The sequence below is a fragment of the Elephas maximus genome, chromosome 25 (assembly GCF_024166365.1).
Source record: "Elephas maximus indicus isolate mEleMax1 chromosome 25, mEleMax1 primary haplotype, whole genome shotgun sequence".
Taxonomy (NCBI): domain Eukaryota; kingdom Metazoa; phylum Chordata; class Mammalia; order Proboscidea; family Elephantidae; genus Elephas; species Elephas maximus.
Genome location: NC_064843.1, coordinates 2521168 through 2535952, shown reverse-complemented (window position 1 = coordinate 2535952; position 14785 = coordinate 2521168).

The window sequence follows — 14785 nt, the reverse complement described above, 5'->3', positions numbered from 1 at the left end:
AATAGAGCAGGATAGGGCCGAATAGGACCAAAGAAGGCCTAATCGAGCAGAATCGACACAATCTGAGCCAAATCGAGATGAATGGAGCGAAATCGAGCTGAATGGAGCCGATTCGAACCGAATTGAGCTGATTCAAGCCTAATCACTTCGAATCGCGTGGAAATGTGTCAAATAAAATCGAATCGAACAGATTAGAGAAGGGGAGGGGAGGGGAGCGGAGGGTAGAATAGAATAGAACAGTACTGAAGAGAAAGAATAGAATATAGTACAGTAGAGTAGAGCAAAGAAAAGTAGAGAAGAGTAGAGTAGAATTGAGTCGAATAGAGACAAATAGTGCAGCATATAGCTGAATAGAGCCAATTCGAGCCGAATCGAGCCAAATGGAAACAAAACAAGATGAATCGTGTCGAATTGCTTCGAACCGCGTCCAATCGAATCCGTTAGAATAGATTAGAGGAGGGTAGGGTAGGGTAGAAAAGAATAGAGTAGAATAGTGTAGAAAGGAGTAGAATGGAGCCAAATGGGGTTGACTAGAGACAGAGTAGAAAACAGTCGAATCGAGCTGAGTAGGGCCGAATAAGGCTGCACTGAGTTAAATCGAGTTGAAACGAGCAGAATCAAGCTGAATGGAGCTGATGGTGCCGAATGGAGCCGATTCAAGCACGATCGCGTCCAATTGCATCGAAATGCTTCGAATCGAATCAAATCGAATAGATTAGAAGAGAATAGGGTACGGTACGGTGTTTTAGGATGGGGTAGATGAAGGTAGACTATGGTACAGTAGACAAGAAAAGGCTAGAGTAGTAGCTTAGACTAATAAGCTGGACTAGTGAGCTAGACTAGGGGCGTAGATCAGTAGCCTAGACAACTAGCCTTGGACAGTACCCTTGCCTTGACAAGTACCCTGAGTTTGTTCCCTAAACTAGTACCCTTGCCTTAACTAGTAGCCTTATCTAGTAGCCTTACCTTAACTAGTACCCCGGCCTTAACTAGTACCCCTAACTAGTAGCCTTGCCTTAAGTAGTGGTCTTAAATACGACCCTTGTCTCAAACAGTACCCTCAACAAGTACCAGTGCCTTAACAAGTACCCTTAACTATTACCCTGGCATTAACTAGTACCATTAACTAATAAACCTTAGCTTAACTAGTACCCTTAACGAGTACCCTGGCATGAACTAGTAGCCGGAAATAGTACCCTTGCCCTAACTAGTACCCTTAATTACTACCCTTATTGAGTACTCCTAAGTAGTAGGGTACGGTACGGTCGGGTACCGTAGGGTAGGGTAGCATACGGTGGAACAGAGAAAATAGAATAGAACAGCATAGGTCAGGGTAGGTTAGTTTAGTGTAGGGTATGGTAGAGTAGCATGGGATGGAATAGGGAAAATAGAAAAAGAGAATAGGATACAACAGAATAGAATAGATTAGGATAGGGTACAGTGGGGTAGGGTTCTGTAGAATAGGATAGTGTAGAATGGAATAGAATGGTGTGGAATGGAGTCGAATGGAGTCGAATAGAGATGAAGAGAGCAGAAAAGAGTGGAATAGAGCTGAATAGCGCTGAACAGGGCCCCATACGGCCAAATCCAGCCGAATCAAGCCAAATCGAGCCGAATCGAGTCGAATCAACCAGATTCGAGCTGTATGGAGCCGAATGGAGCTGAAACAAGCCCAATAGAGACAAAAAAATGAACCGGGCCAAACTGAGCCAAATCACAACTAATCTCATCCTATTGCATCCCATTTCATTGAGTCCCATGAAATCCAACCAAAACCCATCGAATCTCATGGAATCTCACCGAATAACATTGAACTGTGTCAAATAGAGCAGAATGGTATGGAATTGAATGGAATCCAATTAAATTGAATAGATTAGAGTAGTGTAGGTTAGGCTGGGATTCGGTAGGTTAGGGCAGAGTAGAAGAGAATAGAGGAGAACACAAAGAGTAGAATGGAGTAGAGTTGAGCAGAGTAGAATAGTCAGAGTCGAGCAGTGCCGACTATAGATGAATAGATCCAATTCAAGCTGAATCGAGTCAAATGGAGAGGAAATGAGACAAATCGTAATGAATCAAATTGATTAAAATCGATAAGAGTAGGGTAGGGTAGAAGAGAATAGAATAGTGCAGAATGCAGTAGAATGGAGTCGAATCGTGTGGAACGGAGTCGAATGGAGCCAAATAGAGACGATTAAAGTAGAAAAGAGCTGAATAGAGCCAAAAAGGGCTGAATAAGGTTGAATCGAGCCTAACTATGCTGAATTGAGCCGAATCGACCCGATTCAAGTCCAATAGAGCTAAATGGAGCCGATTCAAGCCTAATCACATGGAATCGCGACGAAATGCATTGAAGTGAATTGAATAGATTAGAGTAGAGGGGGGTAGGGTAGGAGAGGTTTAGAAGAGAAGAGAAGAGAACACAACAGAAAGAATAGAATAGAATTAAGTAGAGTAGAAGAGAGTGAAATAGAGTTGAATAGAGGTGAATAGAGCCGAAAAGAGCCGAACAGAGCTGAATACACCCGAATCGACCAAATTCGAGGGGAATCAAGATGAAACATGTCGAATCGCTTTGAAATGTGTTGAATCGAATCAAATAGATTAGTGTAGGGCAGGTAAGGTTAGGGTAGGGTAGACTACGACAGAACTGAAAGAAAACAGTAGAGTAGAGAAAAGTAGGGTAGAGTAGACTAGAGACAAATAGAGTCGAATACTGCTGAACAGAGCCAAATAGAGCGGAAAAGAGCCGAGTAGAACCGACTTGAATCTAATGGAGGAAAAGGAGCTGAATCGAACCGATACGACCTAAATCAGGTCGAATCTCTTTCAAGTGTGTCACATAGAATCGAACAGATTACAGTAGGGTAAGGTAGGGTAGGGTAGGGTAGAATAGAATGCAGTAGAAAAGAACAGAAGAGAACTGAAAGAATAGAATAGGGTCGAGTAGTGTAGAGTATAGAAGAGTAGAGTAGAATAGAGTTCCATATTAACGAATAGAGCCAGAAAGAGCCGAAACGATAGAAATCAAGACGAATCGTGCCGAATCCCGCGGAATCGTGCCGTATCGCTTCGAATCCCGTCGGATTGCATTGAATCCCATCGATTGAAGTCAAATCCAATCCAATCGATTAGAATAGACTACTACTCTAAAAAACACATTTTTGTTTAGAGTCACATAAAGTACAAGACAATAGAATAGAGTATGATGGAGTAGAATGCTGTAGAATGGAGTCGAATGGAGTCGAAAAGAGATAATAGAGTTGAGTAGAGTCTAATAGAGGAGAATAGAGCTGAATAGAGCCTATTAGAGCCGAATAGAACTTACTAGAGCCAAATGGAGCCGATTAGAGCCGAATCGAACAGATTTGAACTGAATGGGGATGAGTGGAGTGGAATGGAGCCGATTTGAGCCGAATCGCATCGAAATGCGTGGAAACGACTCAAGTAGAAGAGATTAGAGTAGGGTAGGATAGAATAGAGAAGAATAGAATTGAACACAGTAGAACAGAAGAGAAAGAATACAATAGAATGGGGTAGAAAAAAGTAGAGGAGAGTAGAGTAAACAGAGTCGAATAGAGTCAAATCGAGCCGAATGGAGACGAAACAAGACAAATCACGTCGAATCCCATCGAATCAATTACAGTAAATTAGAGTACAGTAGAGTAGAATAGTGTAGAATGGAGTAGAATGGGGTGCGATGAAATCGAATGGAGTCGAAGAGAGTAGAAAAGATCCAAATAGAGCTAAATAGTGCCGAAGAGGGCCGAATCGAGCGGAATTGAGCCAAATCAAGCCAAACTGAGCCGAATCCAGTGAATCGAGCCTAATGGAGCCGAATGAAGCTGAATCGACACTATTCGATCCAAATGGACAGGAATCTAAACGATATGACCCGAATTGGGTCAAAATTCATCATATGGAATTGAATAGATTAGAGTAGGGGAGGTTCGGGTATGGTAGGGTTGGGTAGAATAGAGTAGAGTAGAATAGAATAAAACAGAATAGAACAGAACAGAACAATACAGAAAGAATACAGAAAAGAGTAGACTAGAGTACAGTAGAGGGGAATAGAGTGAGAATAGAGCCAAATCGAGCCGAATCGCGTCGAAATGGGTCGAATCGTATCCAATCAAACGGATGAGAATAGATTAGAGTTGGGTAGCATAAGGTACGGTAGAATAGAGTAGAATAGAACAGGATAGAAACCATACTACAGAATACATCAGCTAAGAGTAGACTAGAGTACAAACGAGTAGACTAGAGTACAATAGAGTCGAATAGAGTCGAATAGAACTGAATAGTGCCGAATGCAGACAAGAGGAGAGGAACCGCGTTGAATGGATTAGAGTTAGAGTAGGGTAGGTAGAGCAGAATAGAGTAGTGTAGAATGGTGTGGAATGAATAGAATGGAGTGAAATCGAGATGAATAGAGTAGAAAAGAGTCAAATAGAGCAGAATAGGGCCAATAAGGCCGATTCGAGCAGAATCGAAGCGATTCAATCCAAAACGAGCCAAATGGAGCCTAATTGAGCCGAAGAGAGCCAAATCGATCCGAATCACGTTAACTTCGTAAAATCGAATCAAAACGTATAGATTAGAGAAGGGGAGGGGAGGGTAGAATAGACTAGAGTAGAATAGAAGAGATTAGAGCAGAATATAAAGAATGGAATAGATTGGAAAAGAGTAGAGTCGAATAGACCGAATAGAGACGGATAGAGCTGAATGGAGGTGAATACAGCTGAAAAGAGTCGTATAGTGCCGAAAAGCACCTAATTGAGCCGAATCAAGCAGAATCACACCGACTGTAGCTGAATAGAGTCGTAGCCCATCGAATCCCATCGAATCACATCACTTTGGGTCAAATCGGGTCGAATCGCGTCAAATTACGTCGAATGTCATCGAATCACGCCGAATCGCTTCGTATCACATCGATTAACTTCGAATTACATCGAATCTCATAGAATCCTGCTGAATCACGTCGAGTCGCATGGAATCTCTTCAAATGTCTTCGAATCCCATTGAATCCCTTCAGAGCTCGTCCAATTCCGTCGAATCCCATCAAATCACGTCGAACTGAATTGAATAGATTAAAGTAGGGTAGTTCTGGGTGGGGTGCAGTAGGGTAGGGTAGGGTAGAATAGAACAGAGTACAAGAGAATAGGAGAGAATGGTGTGGAATGGAAGAGAATGGAGTTGAAAGGAGTCGAATAGAGACGGATAGAGATGAATAGAGTAGAAAACAGTGGAATAGAGCAGGATAGGGCCGAATAGGACCAAAGAAGGCCTAATCGAGCAGAATCGACACAATCTGAGCCAAATCGAGATGAATGGAGCGAAATCGAGCTGAATGGAGCCGATTCGAACCGAATTGAGCTGATTCAAGCCTAATCACTTCGAATCGCGTGGAAATGTGTCAAATAAAATCGAATCGAACAGATTAGAGAAGGGGAGGGGAGGGGAGCGGAGGGTAGAATAGAATAGAACAGTACTGAAGAGAAAGAATAGAATATAGTACAGTAGAGTAGAGCAAAGAAAAGTAGAGAAGAGTAGAGTAGAATTGAGTCGAATAGAGACAAATAGTGCAGTATTTAGCTGAATAGAGCCAATTCGAGCCGAATCGAGCCAAATGGAAACAAAACAAGATGAATCGTGTCGAATTGCTTCGAACCGCGTCCAATCGAATCCGTTAGAATAGATTAGAGGAGGGTAGGGTAGGGTAGAAAAGAATAGAGTAGAATAGTGTAGAAAGGAGTAGAATGGAGCCAAATGGGGTTGACTAGAGACAGAGTAGAAAACAGTCGAATCGAGCTGAGTAGGGCCGAATAAGGCTGCACTGAGTTAAATCGAGTTGAAACGAGCAGAATCAAGCTGAATGGAGCTGATGGTGCCGAATGGAGCCGATTCAAGCACGATCGCGTCCAATTGCATCGAAATGCTTCGAATCGAATCAAATCGAATAGATTAGAAGAGAATAGGGTACGGTACGGTATTTTAGGATGGGGTAGATGAAGGTAGACTATGGTACAGTAGACAAGAAAAGGCTAGAGTAGTAGCTTAGACTAATAAGCTGGACTAGTGAGCTAGACTAGGGGCGTAGATCAGTAGCCTAGACAACTAGCCTTGGACAGTACCCTTGCCTTGACAAGTACCCTGAGTTTGTTCCCTAAACTAGTACCCTTGCCTTAACTAGTAGCCTTATCTAGTAGCCTTACCTTAACTAGTACCCTGGCCTTAACTAGTACCCCTAACTAGTAGCCTTGCCTTAAGTAGTGGTCTTAAATACGACCCTTGTCTCAAACAGTACCCTCAACAAGTACCAGTGCCTTAACAAGTACCCTTAACTATTACCCTGGCATTAACTAGTACCATTAACTAATAAACCTTAGCTTAACTAGTACCCTTAACGAGTACCCTGGCATGAACTAGTAGCCGGAAATAGTACCCTTGCCCTAACTAGTACCCTTAATTACTACCCTTATTGAGTACTCCTAAGTAGTAGGGTACGGTACGGTCGGGTACCGTAGGGTAGGGTAGCATACGGTGGAACAGAGAAAATAGAATAGAACAGCATAGGTCAGGGTAGGTTAGTTTAGTGTAGGGTATGGTAGAGTAGCATGGGATGGAATAGGGAAAATAGAAAAAGAGAATAGGATACAACAGAATAGAATAGATTAGGATAGGGTACGGTGGGGTAGGGTTCTGTAGAATAGGATAGTGTAGAATGGAATAGAATGGTGTGGAATGGAGTCGAATGGAGTCGAATAGAGATGAATAGAGCAGAAAAGAGTGGAATAGAGCTGAATAGCGCCGAACAGAGCCCCATACGGCCAAATCCAGCCGAATCAAGCCAAATCGAGCCGAATCGAGTCGAATCAACCAGATTCGAGCTGATTGTAGCCGAATGGAGCTGAAACAAGCCAGAGAGAGACAAAAAAATGAACCGGGCCAAACTGAGCCAAATCAAAACTAATCGCATCCTATTGCATCCCATTTCATTGAGTCCCATGAAATCCAACCAAAACCCATCGAATCTCGTGGAGTCTCACCGAATAACATTGAACTGTGTCAAATAGAGCAGAATGGTATGGAATTGAATGGAATCCAATTAAATTGAATAGATTAGAGTAGTGTAGGTTAGGCTGGGATTCGGTAGGTTAGGGCAGAGTAGAATAGAATAGAGGAGAACACAAAGAGTAGAATGGAGTAGAGTTGAGCAGAGTAGAATAGTCAGAGTCGAGCAGTGCCGACTATAGATGAATAGATCCAATTCAAGCTGAATCGAGTCAAATGGAGAGGAAATGAGACAAATCGTAATGAATCAAATTGATTAAAATCGATAAGAGTAGGGTAGGGTAGAAGAGAATAGAATAGTGCAGAATGCAGTAGAATGGAGTCGAATCGTGTGGAACGGAGTCGAATGGAGCCAAATAGAGACGATTAAAGTAGAAAAGAGCTGAATAGAGCCAAAAAGGGCTGAATAAGGTTGAATCGAGCCTAACTATGCTGAATTGAGCCGAATCGACCCGATTCAAGTCCAATAGAGCTAAATGGAGCCGATTCAAGCCTAATCACATGGAATCGCGTCGAAATGCATTGAAGTGAATTGAATAGATTAGAGTAGAGGGGGGTAGGGTAGGAGAGGTTTAGAAGAGAAGAGAAGAGAACACAACAGAAAGAATAGAATAGAATTAAGTAGAGTAGAAGAGAGTGAAATAGAGTTGAATAGAGGTGAATAGAGCCGAAAAGAGCCGAACAGAGCTGAATACACCCGAATCGACCAAATTCGAGGGGAATCAAGATGAAACATGTCGAATCGCTTTGAAATGTGTTGAATCGAATCAAATAGATTAGTGTAGGGCAGGTAAGGTTAGGGTAGGGTAGACTACGACAGAACTGAAAGAAAACAGTAGAGTAGAGAAAAGTAGGGTAGAGTAGACTAGAGACAAATAGAGTCGAATACTGCTGAACAGAGCCAAATAGAGCGGAAAAGAGCCGAGTAGAACCGAATTGAATCTAATGGAGGAAAAGGAGCTGAATCGAACCGATACGACCTAAATCAGGTCGAATCTCTTTCAAGTGTGTCACATAGAATCGAACAGATTACAGTAGGGTAAGGTAGGGTAGGGTAGGGTAGAATAGAATGCAGTAGAAAAGAACAGAAGAGAACTGAAAGAATAGAATAGGGTCGAGTAGTGTAGAGTATAGAAGAGTAGAGTAGAATAGAGTTCCATATTAACGAATAGAGCCAGAAAGAGCCGAAACGATAGAAATCAAGACGAATCGTGCCGAATCCCGCGGAATCGTGCCGTATCGCTTCGAATCCCGTCGGATTGCATTGAATCCCATCGATTGAAGTCAAATCCAATCCAATCGATTAGAATAGACTACTACTCTAAAAAACACATTTTTGTTTAGAGTCACATAAAGTACAAGACAATAGAATAGAGTATGATGGAGTAGAATGCTGTAGAATGGAGTCGAATGGAGTCGAAAAGAGATAATAGAGTTGAGTAGAGTCTAATAGAGGAGAATAGAGCTGAATAGAGCCTATTAGAGCCGAATAGAACTTACTAGAGCCAAATGGAGCCGATTAGAGCCGAATCGAACAGATTTGAACTGAATGGGGATGAGTGGAGTGGAATGGAGCCGATTTGAGCCGAATCGCATCGAAATGCGTGGAAACGACTCAAGTAGAAGAGATTAGAGTAGGGTAGGATAGAATAGAGAAGAATAGAATTGAACACAGTAGAACAGAAGAGAAAGAATACAATAGAATGGGGTAGAAAAAAGTAGAGGAGAGTAGAGTAAACAGAGTCGAATAGAGTCAAATCGAGCCGAATGGAGACGAAACAAGACAAATCACGTCGAATCCCATCGAATCAATTACAGTAAATTAGAGTACAGTAGAGTAGAATAGTGTAGAATGGAGTAGAATGGGGTGCGATGAAATCGAATGGAGTCGAAGAGAGTAGAAAAGATCCAAATAGAGCTAAATAGTGCCGAAGAGGGCCGAATCGAGCGGAATTGAGCCAAATCAAGCCAAACTGAGCCGAATCCAGTGAATCGAGCCTAATGGAGCCGAATGAAGCTGAATCGACACTATTCGATCCAAATGGACAGGAATCTAAACGATATGACCCGAATTGGGTCAAAATTCATCATATGGAATTGAATAGATTAGAGTAGGGGAGGTTCGGGTATGGTAGGGTTGGGTAGAATAGAGTAGAGTAGAATAGAATAAAACAGAATAGAACAGAACAGAACAATACAGAAAGAATACAGAAAAGAGTAGACTAGAGTACAGTAGAGGGGAATAGAGTGAGAATAGAGCCAAATCGAGCCGAATCGCGTCGAAATGGGTCGAATCGTATCCAATCAAACGGATGAGAATAGATTAGAGTTGGGTAGCATAAGGTACGGTAGAATAGAGTAGAATAGAACAGGATAGAAACCATACTACAGAATACATCAGCTAAGAGTAGACTAGAGTACAAACGAGTAGACTAGAGTACAATAGAGTCGAATAGAGTCGAATAGAACTGAATAGTGCCGAATGCAGACAAGAGGAGAGGAACCGCGTTGAATGGATTAGAGTTAGAGTAGGGTAGGTAGAGCAGAATAGAGTAGTGTAGAATGGTGTGGAATGAATAGAATGGAGTGAAATCGAGATGAATAGAGTAGAAAAGAGTCAAATAGAGCAGAATAGGGCCAATAAGGCCGATTCGAGCAGAATCGAAGCGATTCAATCCAAAACGAGCCAAATGGAGCCTAATTGAGCCGAAGAGAGCCAAATCGATCCGAATCACGTTAACTTCGTAAAATCGAATCAAAACGTATAGATTAGAGAAGGGGAGGGGAGGGTAGAATAGACTAGAGTAGAATAGAAGAGATTAGAGCAGAATATAAAGAATGGAATAGATTGGAAAAGAGTAGAGTCGAATAGACCGAATAGAGACGGATAGAGCTGAATGGAGGTGAATACAGCTGAAAAGAGTCGTATAGTGCCGAAAAGCACCTAATTGAGCCGAATCAAGCAGAATCACACCGACTGTAGCTGAATAGAGTCGTAGCCCATCGAATCCCATCGAATCACATCACTTTGGGTCAAATCGGGTCGAATCGCGTCAAATTACGTCGAATGTCATCGAATCACGCCGAATCGCTTCGTATCACATCGATTAACTTCGAATTACATCGAATCTCATAGAATCCTGCTGAATCACGTCGAGTCGCATGGAATCTCTTCAAATGTCTTCGAATCCCATTGAATCCCTTCAGAGCTCGTCCAATTCCGTCGAATCCCATCAAATCACGTCGAACTGAATTGAATAGATTAAAGTAGGGTAGTTCTGGGTGGGGTGCAGTAGGGTAGGGTAGGGTAGAATAGAACAGAGTACAAGAGAATAGGAGAGAATGGTGTGGAATGGAATAGAATGGAGTTGAAAGGAGTCGAATAGAGACGGATAGAGATGAATAGAGTAGAAAACAGTGGAATAGAGCAGGATAGGGCCGAATAGGACCAAAGAAGGCCTAATCGAGCAGAATCGACACAATCTGAGCCAAATCGAGATGAATGGAGCGAAATCGAGCTGAATGGAGCCGATTCGAACCGAATTGAGCTGATTCAAGCCTAATCACTTCGAATCGCGTGGAAATGTGTCAAATAAAATCGAATCGAACAGATTAGAGAAGGGGAGGGGAGGGGAGCGGAGGGTAGAATAGAATAGAACAGTACTGAAGAGAAAGAATAGAATATAGTACAGTAGAGTAGAGCAAAGAAAAGTAGAGAAGAGTAGAGTAGAATTGAGTCGAATAGAGACAAATAGTGCAGCATATAGCTGAATAGAGCCAATTCGAGCCGAATCGAGCCAAATGGAAACAAAACAAGATGAATCGTGTCGAATTGCTTCGAACCGCGTCCAATCGAATCCGTTAGAATAGATTAGAGGAGGGTAGGGTAGGGTAGAAAAGAATAGAGTAGAATAGTGTAGAAAGGAGTAGAATGGAGCCAAATGGGGTTGACTAGAGACAGAGTAGAAAACAGTCGAATCGAGCTGAGTAGGGCCGAATAAGGCTGCACTGAGTTAAATCGAGTTGAAACGAGCAGAATCAAGCTGAATGGAGCTGATGGTGCCGAATGGAGCCGATTCAAGCACGATCGCGTCCAATTGCATCGAAATGCTTCGAATCGAATCAAATCGAATAGATTAGAAGAGAATAGGGTACGGTACGGTATTTTAGGATGGGGTAGATGAAGGTAGACTATGGTACAGTAGACAAGAAAAGGCTAGAGTAGTAGCTTAGACTAATAAGCTGGACTAGTGAGCTAGACTAGGGGCGTAGATCAGTAGCCTAGACAACTAGCCTTGGACAGTACCCTTGCCTTGACAAGTACCCTGAGTTTGTTCCCTAAACTAGTACCCTTGCCTTAACTAGTAGCCTTATCTAGTAGCCTTACCTTAACTAGTACCCTGGCCTTAACTAGTACCCCTAACTAGTAGCCTTGCCTTAAGTAGTGGTCTTAAATACGACCCTTGTCTCAAACAGTACCCTCAACAAGTACCAGTGCCTTAACAAGTACCCTTAACTATTACCCTGGCATTAACTAGTACCATTAACTAATAAACCTTAGCTTAACTAGTACCCTTAACGAGTACCCTGGCATGAACTAGTAGCCGGAAATAGTACCCTTGCCCTAACTAGTACCCTTAATTACTACCCTTATTGAGTACTCCTAAGTAGTAGGGTACGGTACGGTCGGGTACCGTAGGGTAGGGTAGCATACGGTGGAACAGAGAAAATAGAATAGAACAGCATAGGTCAGGGTAGGTTAGTTTAGTGTAGGGTATGGTAGAGTAGCATGGGATGGAATAGGGAAAATAGAAAAAGAGAATAGGATACAACAGAATAGAATAGATTAGGATAGGGTACGGTGGGGTAGGGTTCTGTAGAATAGGATAGTGTAGAATGGAATAGAATGGTGTGGAATGGAGTCGAATGGAGTCGAATAGAGATGAATAGAGCAGAAAAGAGTGGAATAGAGCTGAATAGCGCCGAACAGAGCCCCATACGGCCAAATCCAGCCGAATCAAGCCAAATCGAGCCGAATCGAGTCGAATCAACCAGATTCGAGCTGATTGTAGCCGAATGGAGCTGAAACAAGCCAGAGAGAGACAAAAAAATGAACCGGGCCAAACTGAGCCAAATCAAAACTAATCGCATCCTATTGCATCCCATTTCATTGAGTCCCATGAAATCCAACCAAAACCCATCGAATCTCGTGGAGTCTCACCGAATAACATTGAACTGTGTCAAATAGAGCAGAATGGTATGGAATTGAATGGAATCCAATTAAATTGAATAGATTAGAGTAGTGTAGGTTAGGCTGGGATTCGGTAGGTTAGGGCAGAGTAGAATAGAATAGAGGAGAACACAAAGAGTAGAATGGAGTAGAGTTGAGCAGAGTAGAATAGTCAGAGTCGAGCAGTGCCGACTATAGATGAATAGATCCAATTCAAGCTGAATCGAGTCAAATGGAGAGGAAATGAGACAAATCGTAATGAATCAAATTGATTAAAATCGATAAGAGTAGGGTAGGGTAGAAGAGAATAGAATAGTGCAGAATGCAGTAGAATGGAGTCGAATCGTGTGGAACGGAGTCGAATGGAGCCAAATAGAGACGATTAAAGTAGAAAAGAGCTGAATAGAGCCAAAAAGGGCTGAATAAGGTTGAATCGAGCCTAACTATGCTGAATTGAGCCGAATCGACCCGATTCAAGTCCAATAGAGCTAAATGGAGCCGATTCAAGCCTAATCACATGGAATCGCGTCGAAATGCATTGAAGTGAATTGAATAGATTAGAGTAGAGGGGGGTAGGGTAGGAGAGGTTTAGAAGAGAAGAGAAGAGAACACAACAGAAAGAATAGAATAGAATTAAGTAGAGTAGAAGAGAGTGAAATAGAGTTGAATAGAGGTGAATAGAGCCGAAAAGAGCCGAACAGAGCTGAATACACCCGAATCGACCAAATTCGAGGGGAATCAAGATGAAACATGTCGAATCGCTTTGAAATGTGTTGAATCGAATCAAATAGATTAGTGTAGGGCAGGTAAGGTTAGGGTAGGGTAGACTACGACAGAACTGAAAGAAAACAGTAGAGTAGAGAAAAGTAGGGTAGAGTAGACTAGAGACAAATAGAGTCGAATACTGCTGAACAGAGCCAAATAGAGCGGAAAAGAGCCGAGTAGAACCGAATTGAATCTAATGGAGGAAAAGGAGCTGAATCGAACCGATACGACCTAAATCAGGTCGAATCTCTTTCAAGTGTGTCACATAGAATCGAACAGATTACAGTAGGGTAAGGTAGGGTAGGGTAGGGTAGAATAGAATGCAGTAGAAAAGAACAGAAGAGAACTGAAAGAATAGAATAGGGTCGAGTAGTGTAGAGTATAGAAGAGTAGAGTAGAATAGAGTTCCATATTAACGAATAGAGCCAGAAAGAGCCGAAACGATAGAAATCAAGACGAATCGTGCCGAATCCCGCGGAATCGTGCCGTATCGCTTCGAATCCCGTCGGATTGCATTGAATCCCATCGATTGAAGTCAAATCCAATCCAATCGATTAGAATAGACTACTACTCTAAAAAACACATTTTTGTTTAGAGTCACATAAAGTACAAGACAATAGAATAGAGTATGATGGAGTAGAATGCTGTAGAATGGAGTCGAATGGAGTCGAAAAGAGATAATAGAGTTGAGTAGAGTCTAATAGAGGAGAATAGAGCTGAATAGAGCCTATTAGAGCCGAATAGAACTTACTAGAGCCAAATGGAGCCGATTAGAGCCGAATCGAACAGATTTGAACTGAATGGGGATGAGTGGAGTGGAATGGAGCCGATTTGAGCCGAATCGCATCGAAATGCGTGGAAACGACTCAAGTAGAAGAGATTAGAGTAGGGTAGGATAGAATAGAGAAGAATAGAATTGAACACAGTAGAACAGAAGAGAAAGAATACAATAGAATGGGGTAGAAAAAAGTAGAGGAGAGTAGAGTAAACAGAGTCGAATAGAGTCAAATCGAGCCGAATGGAGACGAAACAAGACAAATCACGTCGAATCCCATCGAATCAATTACAGTAAATTAGAGTACAGTAGAGTAGAATAGTGTAGAATGGAGTAGAATGGGGTGCGATGAAATCGAATGGAGTCGAAGAGAGTAGAAAAGATCCAAATAGAGCTAAATAGTGCCGAAGAGGGCCGAATCGAGCGGAATTGAGCCAAATCAAGCCAAACTGAGCCGAATCCAGTGAATCGAGCCTAATGGAGCCGAATGAAGCTGAATCGACACTATTCGATCCAAATGGACAGGAATCTAAACGATATGACCCGAATTGGGTCAAAATTCATCATATGGAATTGAATAGATTAGAGTAGGGGAGGTTCGGGTATGGTAGGGTTGGGTAGAATAGAGTAGAGTAGAATAGAATAAAACAGAATAGAACAGAACAGAACAATACAGAAAGAATACAGAAAAGAGTAGACTAGAGTACAGTAGAGGGGAATAGAGTGAGAATAGAGCCAAATCGAGCCGAATCGCGTCGAAATGGGTCGAATCGTATCCAATCAAACGGATGAGAATAGATTAGAGTTGGGTAGCATAAGGTACGGTAGAATAGAGTAGAATAGAACAGGATAGAAACCATACTACAGAATACATCAGCTAAGAGTAGACTAGAGTACAAACGAGTAGACTAGAGTACAATAGAGTCGAATAGAGTCGAATAGAA